A 6,678-nucleotide genomic window follows, 5' to 3' on the forward strand; every position below is an offset into this window, starting at 1 on the left:
GAGATAAAGTCAAGAGCCACGTATATTACCTCTTAGCCTAGAGTCACTGCTTTAACCTTAGATCTCATACCAGCAGGGATTATTTACTGACTATACCAGGAGCCTGATGTGAAGCCATCTTCTTGATATGTCCATCTACTATCAGAGAACATAGAAAATGATGACTCTGTAAATTTAATGTTATTTTGAAAGATACATTTAAGCAGAAGTGAAACTGGTTACATGTTTAAGCTGTCAGACACATCAAGCACATCCAGGAAGGAACAGGGAGGATTTTATGCCAGTGTTATTAAGCCTGAATTGCCAAGATACTTATGGAAAATAGACTGGTTACTAAAAAATAATAATAAAAGATGCCTTGAGTTTTACCTTTCATATGTTTCTCCAAGCAGGTTTGATATTACTTTGAAATCCTACACCAATGCCTTAAACTTATGAGTAAGGAAAATAACAATTCAGGGTGATGCCCGAATCCTCACTGCTAATGTGAGACGAATTTTTGAGCGGGTAAAGGTTGCCCCTAAGGTGACCTGCCTACTTTGTGGGATGCCTGGGTACTGGGATCTGCCCATCCCCCATTTAAATATTGAAAAAGCAGATCCATCAGAGGGACTTGGCCAGCAAGTTTCATAAAGCTTTGTTGGTTCTAAAATAAATAAATAAATAATAAAATAAAATCCTACACCAAATGCAAAAATTATATTTTTGAGATTCAAAATCTTCCTCATCCTACTGGAAAAAGGCTTAGAAATGTGGCACATGTCTCTTGTTGATTTATTTTGGCTTAGTATACTAGGGCTCAACAGGGCTCATTTCATTGCAAGAAAAATAATAAACCAATTTAAGGTATTTTGAGAAACAGAGGAAGAGGATCAAGCATTCAGAGCAGTCTCATGAAAATCCAGAGAGAGTTGAACGATCAGGTCTTGCAAATGTGTGGAACTGAGGCTCTAGAGGCTGATTCATTTTCACTTCTCTCTCAGTCTCATGGCCACTGTGGCTAGGGTCTTCCCATCTTTATTTCTCATTGTGCATCTTTTCTGGTCTCTTCTCCACCTACCAATCAAGATTCTGGAGCATGTCTATCTTGCTTGTATTCACTGCAGTGCCCACTGCTCTTCCTCAACTTCTCTCTGCATCTCTTACTTCAAGTTCCTGAGTAAGAATCTATTTTGCCCAAGCTCATTTTACAAATCTAGCATATAAAGTCACTGATTCAATAGGCTATAGCCTGAGGGGTAGAGTTAGATGATATGTTGTCCACTCAATATGGGCTCTTGACAGAATCGGTTTTCTGAGATAAGGTTGGAAGGAGTTGGTTCATGGTAACCTAGTTAGAGAACAAACTGTGGTGCAAATAGACTGCTCCAGAGAGTTAGAAGATTTTTGTTTTGCTCTGTGTGTGTGTGTGTGTGTGTGTTTTAAGAGGAACATTTTGGACCAGTCCTGACAATACTAACACCTGGTTATATGACATTATGTCCCTCCATTGTAAATGAGACTAGAGAGACTACTAGAAGGCTATAATATCACTTCCAGCTCTAATTAACTTGACTGTAGGAACGAGTTAGGTTCCTATAAGTACAGGACCAAATACGGCGCTTGTGTCATCATTTTATCTTGACACCAGATAGTGAGATCAACAGGCTTGGCAATAAATTTAACAAAGACTGGCATACTTGTTATAGTCACCTTGCATTGCTGGGTCATTTACATGAAGGAGATCTATTTAGACTTAGAAATGTTGTTTATTATTTGTAATCTGTTCCTTGTTTAAGAGGGAAATATTTTTTATGAACAAATTTATCTTACATTAAGCAACACTTAATCCTATTGCACTGATGATGATAGAAGAAAAAAGGAATAGGCAAAAACACAATTCACCTCTTCTAGTTCATGAAAAAAAATCTATATAATATAAAAATAACACGTTATAAGATATTCTAATAATGTAAAGTATGTCAACAAAAGAATAAGAAAAACCTTCATCTCACCAGCGCACACATACACACTGTCCTTATATTATCATAGAAAATGATGATAAAAATAAAATGATTTAAGTAATAATGTATAATATGATTTTAATATGAAAGATCTAGAAAAAGAGACTTCTTCTCAACAAAAAGTAATTTATAAAAGTTCTCTTTAATAAATATTTGGTCAAAGAGGAAATAAAAATTAAAAATTATATAATAGCCAGAAAGCAATTAGGTACATAATTAGAATGTTGCACATTGAAATATATAAAAGTCAGATAAAACAGTGCTCAGGGATGCCTGGGTGGCTCAGTCAGTTAAGTGTCTGCCTTTGACTCAGGTCATGATCCCAGGGTCTTGGGATTGATCAGGATTCCTGCTCAGTAGGGAGGCTGCTTCTCCTTCTGCCTACCACTCCTCCTGCTTGTGCTCTCTCTCTTTCTCTGACAAATAAATAAATAAAATCTTGAAAAAAAGGGGGGGGGGGCCTGAGAGGAAAAATCATTTCTTAAACACTTATGTTTACAAAAGAAAGAATGAAAATAAAAGAATTTAGCATCCTATTTCAGATGTTAGAGAAGAATTAAAACAATTTTAAAGAAGACACAAAAAATGAATTAAAGTAAAAAAACATAAATATTCCAAAGAACTATTTCTCAAAGAAACAATGAACTAAATAAAAGATTAATTTAAAAAGAGAAAAACTCAGGTAAAACACACAGACACAACCTAATAAATGATAAGGATGCAATAAGTACAGAGAAGAAATTTTTAAAAATTTTTATAGTTTGCTATAACTATCAAAATCTAGTTTGACAAAGGAAATATGTCATAAATAATTTTCAAAGAAAATATAATTACTAAATCTGACCACAGGTCGACAGATTCTAAAATATGATTTAGTCCCAACATGTAAAGAACTTGGAAGTCGTTATTCTTATACTCCCAAGAAGAAAAATAATTGAACAACTAAAACCCAACACTGTTTCTTAGATTCTCTAGAGATTTGCAATCACATGGCAAGCACCCATCCAAAACTTGGGGAAAAAGTAGGTAAAAAAAGTCAAAATTAAGCTCTGTTAACTTGACCTAGAAGCCACTGGATCTGACAGTGGGTAGAGACATTCGTATGGCCACTTGAATGAATTTTTTTTTATAAACATTTGGAATTTAAAAAAAAAAAAAAGAAAAGAAAAGAAAACATCACAATCATGAACATTGTTGCAGTTAGAGGCCCTCTTGGTTCTCCATAATGATACTGAGCATGCTCACAAGGGGTTCCCATTATTTAGTCTTAGTCAACCATTTTTAAAAGAAGGAAAAAAAAAAGGCACACTACCATTTAACTTGTTTTAATGTTTCTTCATAAATGGTGAAAAATACTAAAGTACAGACAAGGAATAATCATAATTTTGTGGCCAACATTATAAATATGGAATTATAAATTTAAAGCATTTTCTGGTTTAAAAAATAAATCTGGTAGTCAATGCAGCTCTGCGGGGTCTCTGCGTCTAGTAGGGCCGGTCTCGGCGTTCCTAACGGTGCTCGCCTTTATCCATTTTTCCAGGTCCTCCACGCCTGCCTCTTCATCCTCTCATCTGTTCCATCAAAGGTCCGGGGGTCCGCCGGGACCACCCCGTCTTCCTCCACCAAAGCCGCCTCAGTCCATGCCCCGGCCACCACGGAAGCCCCCTCTGTCTCCACCACGGCCACCTCTGAACATCCCACCGGGACCACCGCAGTCCATGAGGCCGCCTCTTCCGCCCCGCATTCCACCAGGGTCACCTCTGTCACGGTCACCGCCAGGAGGTGGAAAGGGTGGTGGAAGGAAGCCTTCAGGCTTCGGGGCCTAACACTAGTTGCATTCTGTTCTCTAGGCAAAGTTCTGGTTTCCACAACCCGGATTGGAGCACTGCCAGTCTCCAGCTCCGTGCTGGACATTTCCTCCTCCGGATGGGTTCCCTCGGGAACCCCGGGGCTCTCTTGGGGAAAGACACCTCTGTCTCCTCCACGGCCTCCCAAGGGACCCATGGGGCCTCCAGGACCTCTTGGGCCTCCTGGAACTGCACGTAGGGGCGGCGGCATCCCTCTGCCCTCACGAGGCGGCATGCCACCCCTCCTCATTGGAGGCTTCTTCCAAGCAAGAGATACCTTAAGTTTGCTCCCTTGAAAATCTTTCCCATCAAACCACTCCACAGCAGTCTTGGCAGTTCGCGGGTCTTCATAGGACACTGTAGCGTCACCTTTGGGCTTTCCTGTTTCCTTGTCCAAGTAGATATGAATCATGGGTTGTCCGGTTCTCTTATTCATCTTAACAACTCCACACTGCTTAAAAAAGTCAGCCAGATCATCTAAAGTCACATTGCCATTTAAGCCTTGCACATAAATTGCACTGTTGTCCGACTCTTCATCTGGATCTACAGGTGGGCCTAGATCAAGATCTGTTCCTTCATCCATGGGTCCACCAGGCTTATTGAAGCTACCTCGCTCTCCAGCACCCATTCCACTGTGTCCTCCTCCCTGCCCAACTCTGCTCATGCCTCCACGATCAAATCCCCCTCTTCCCCTGCCCGGGTTATCAGGGCCACTCATGCTCCAGTTTTCTCCTGGTCCGGAAAATCCTCCAGACTCCTGCCCATTAACACCCATGCTACTGGGGTGGTCCTGTGGGAATGAACTCTGCTGCCCGTAGCTGCTGCTCTGTTGGCTATATTGACTTGGAGCCTGGCTGTAGGATCCAGTTTGGGGGGGATAACTAGTGGGCGGCTGCTGCCCACAGCTGCTTTGTTGACCATAGCTGCTCTGCTGTCCATAGCTGCTCGGCTTGCCATAGGTGTTCTGCTGCGAGTAACTGCTCTGATCATAACTAGTCAGCTGTGTAGAGGAGTAGCTGGTAGGAGGATAAGATGGTGGTGCCGTGACTGGCTGCATGGGGTAGCTCCCAGGTACCTGGGGATAACTGTAGTTACTCTGTCCATATCCTAGGCTGGACTGGTTGTAACCCCCTGTGCTATATTGAGGTTGACTAGTCTCAGCGGGTTTGTTACCATCCTGCAGTCTTGCAGGTGCGGTGGCTGCCGGCTGCTGCCCATAGGCTGGGTAAGCAGGTTGAATGCCATATGCAGACTGAGCTGCATAGAAGGCCTGGGTGGTAGTGACTGTAGCAGTGGTGGTATCGTAAGCACCAGTGCCATAACCCTGGACAGGCTGGCTGTATGCCTGGGGTTGGAGTAGTATAACCAGCAGGAGGCTGTCCATAAGAAGTTGCATAGGTGGTCTGCCCATACGTAGCAGTGGTCTGAGCTTGGGTATAGCTGACATGAGTGGGCTGTCCATAGGTTCCATAACTTTGCTGCCCATATGCCTGGGTGGTCTGTGCATATCCTTGAGTGGGTTAGGCGGTGTATGCACTGTAGCCCTGCTGGGCTGCAGCTTGGCTGTATGTACTGTAATTTGTGGACGCCATTTTCTCTCCTTCCTTCTCGTTCCCACTTTAATGAATTTTGAATGTTGAATGTGGACTGGCATGAGAACTAAAAACTACTGGGGCTCAATGTTGGGAGATCCCCAAACTTACATAGATTTTTGCCCTACCAAATTTTCATGGTAAATATTGTAGGAAGAAAAAAATCGTAACTCTATAGGAAAAAGGATAAGAATTACATTGAAAGTCTCATCTAAAATCCTTTCAACTAGAAGGGGAGCTGAATGAGATACATTTAATATGTCTACAGGGAAAAAAAACAAAACAATTCTGTACCCATTGAAATTGTCTCTCAAAAATAAAGGAGAAACAAAGACTGTCAGACAAAACTGAAGGAATCTATCACCAGTGGATGGGCCTTGCAAGAACTATAAAATAAGGCCTCCGTAGAGAAGGAAAGTGACATAGTTAAGAAACTTGGATGTAAATAAAGAAAGAGAATTAGAGAAGGGGGAAAAAATGAAGGTAAAATTAAATATTTTTATTTTTTCTTATTTTTAGTTGACTTCCTGTTCAAGTAGTAACAGCCACTACTACTACTATTGGATGACCTCGTATGCAGATACGTGAAATAAGTGATGTTATAAGGGATCAAAGGTAGGAATTAGGAATACTTTGCTATAAGGCTTCCACATTATCCATGAAGCAGGACACAATTATTTGAAAATAGATGTAGATTAGTTCTAGGTAGATATTGAAAACTTTGGAGAAACCATCATAAATTTTTAAAACTCTACTGAGAGGAAAGAAAATCACATCATATAAAATGCTCAATTAAAACAAGAGAAGACAAAAAAGAGGAAATTTTTTTAAAGAACAATAATAAGTTCAATAAATGAAAACAGCCACAGACATGGAGGACATTAATCTAATCACATTTATAATCACTTTAAATATGAATGGTATAAATACGCTAATTAAAAGCCTAAGACTGACAAAGTGAATAAAAAAATTCAAACCCCAACCACAGGCTGTCTACAAGAAATCCATTTTAAATATAAAGTCACAGATTAAAAGTAAACAGATACAGAAAGATATACCATGCTAACATTAATCCAAAGAAAGCTGGAGTAGCTCTACTAATATCAGACAAAGCACAATCCAGAACAAGGGAGATCATCACTAAAAAGAGGAAGCATTATATAATGATAAAGGGGTGCATTCTCCAAAAAAGACATAAAATCCTTAACATGTATGCATGTAATGACAAAGTGTCAA

At 40.2% G+C, this 6,678-nt stretch overlaps 1 non-coding gene and 1 pseudogene across 1 annotated transcript; one reads left to right on the forward strand and one right to left on the reverse strand.

Moving 5' to 3' along the window:
• Window positions 1-421: 421 nt before the first annotated feature.
• LOC132022955 (U12 minor spliceosomal RNA) lies at window positions 422-571 on the forward strand. Its single transcript, XR_009405831.1, has one exon. It is a non-coding gene; the product is annotated as a U12 minor spliceosomal RNA (small nuclear RNA).
• A 2,772-nt stretch (window positions 572-3,343) lies between these two features.
• Window positions 3,344-5,442, reverse strand: LOC132022620 (RNA-binding protein EWS-like; annotated as a pseudogene).
• Between the last annotated feature and the right edge of the window lie 1,236 nt (window positions 5,443-6,678).

The sequence above is a fragment of the Mustela nigripes genome, chromosome 7 (assembly GCF_022355385.1).
Source record: "Mustela nigripes isolate SB6536 chromosome 7, MUSNIG.SB6536, whole genome shotgun sequence".
Lineage (NCBI taxonomy): Eukaryota > Metazoa > Chordata > Mammalia > Carnivora > Mustelidae > Mustela > Mustela nigripes.